The sequence below is a fragment of the Aplysia californica genome, unplaced genomic scaffold, assembly GCF_000002075.1.
Source record: "Aplysia californica isolate F4 #8 unplaced genomic scaffold, AplCal3.0 scaffold00320, whole genome shotgun sequence".
Classification (NCBI taxonomy): Eukaryota; Metazoa; Mollusca; class Gastropoda; order Aplysiida; family Aplysiidae; genus Aplysia; species Aplysia californica.
In genome coordinates, this window is record NW_004797590.1 from 449,955 (window position 1) to 451,506 (window position 1,552).

The following is a 1,552-nucleotide window of genomic DNA, read 5'->3' on the forward strand; positions in this document are numbered from 1 at the left end:
CACACATACACACACACACACACACACGCACACGTGCGCCCGCATTAACCCACATACCTTTGTTAATAATTTTAAAAATGCCATCTATTAGTAGGCCTATTAGCCAAGACGGTTTAAGACTTAATAATATCCATCTTGGGTATTAGTGGCTGGTAACCCACTCTTTCGCTTGCCGGCAGTAACTGAACCGCTATCACGATCGATAAAATGAGAGGAAGGCTCAAGGAGCTTGGAACAGTAACTACATTAGTGAGGCAGCGTGGTGGAATCAGGCTCTCGTCAAAATAATCTAAGTGAAGAAACTTGCATTTTTCTGTAGGTTTGTGAATTTTTATCAAAATTTGTTTTTTGGACTCAACATCTTTCCATGCCCATTAAAGAATTCGTTTTGGTGTGGATTTTTCTTAAAAAACGTTGATTAAAGGCACAAAAAATGTTTTAATTTTCTGTTACCACGGACTCTTAAGCTAAGGAAGTAACTAATCTTTGGCGGTTATTTGCTCACTAATTTTACCTCTGAAAATAGGTGACCCCCCACCTCCTTCATTCGCAAATATCTCGACTTGTATTTAAAATAAATGGATATCTTTTTCAAGCAAATAAAGACAAGTGAACAAGCTTTAAGATGATATCAATAACTCTACATGCCCAACAATTAAATTGACGAGAGCCTGATTCCACAACGCTGCCTCACTTTTAATCTCCTTGTGAAGGCTACATGAAAGAGATAGGAGAGCTCGCTATACCGCCGGCTTGACACATAGCAAATTCCGTTAGAGATGCTAAAAATAGAAAATGACGAGTGGTGTTTTGCACCAGTGTGGTGAAATCCCGCTGCTATAAATAGCTGCGGGAAAACGAGGGCGATTCACCATAATAAATTATATAAGGAGGCGTTACCGTCGGGTTGAGCTCACAACAAGGAGAGAGAGAGAGAGAACGATGCACTGTTAAAGGTAGGTTCCATATTGTGAGAAAAGATGTATATTATAGTGTATTATACGTCTTTTTCAAGACTATTTTGGTTATTTGAGGTATGGGATTTATGTTTGTCGTTGTTCTTTTCGTAATGGTAAATCTAGACAGTCTAGTAGATCTAGTCTAGGTGAAGATGGTTGACTGGTGCCGTGGTGGTTTGCTCCTTCTGCCTTATCCAACATCTATCGTCCTGATCTCTCCTTCTTCTTTTCTTTGTAGTCTTCTAGTCTTTGGCACTTATAAATATAATATGACCTATATTTGTCACAAGTGCAGTAAAACTCTGACTGAATCAAATCAAACTAAAGAATCGGTGTTTAGAGTTGGAGGTGGAGGGCGTTACGGTGCTCTAGTATAATTGTCTACCTACTGTTTTTTTACCCCCTTATTAATGAATAAATATTCTGCCTTAGCCTGAATTGTTCTTAATTCCCGGCTCTGTATAGCTGTTATATTATTGTATCGCTGTAGAGTAGGCCTACATCTCTAAGAGTAGGCTACGCCACTGAGAACTAGCACACACACACACACACACACACACACACCCACACACACACACACACACACACCCACC

The 1,552-nt window shown here is 39.6% G+C and overlaps 1 protein-coding gene across 1 annotated transcript in view; it reads left to right on the top strand.

The window, feature by feature from the left end:
* The first annotated feature begins 864 nt into the window (after positions 1 to 864).
* Positions 865 to 1,552, top strand: part of LOC101846593 (ankyrin repeat domain-containing protein 17) — a 3,933-nt gene continuing 3,245 nt past the window's right edge. The window contains exon 1 of the mRNA XM_005102307.3: positions 865 to 956. The gene's annotated coding sequence lies outside the window, so the exon portion shown is untranslated. The remainder of the gene's footprint in view (positions 957 to 1,552) is intronic.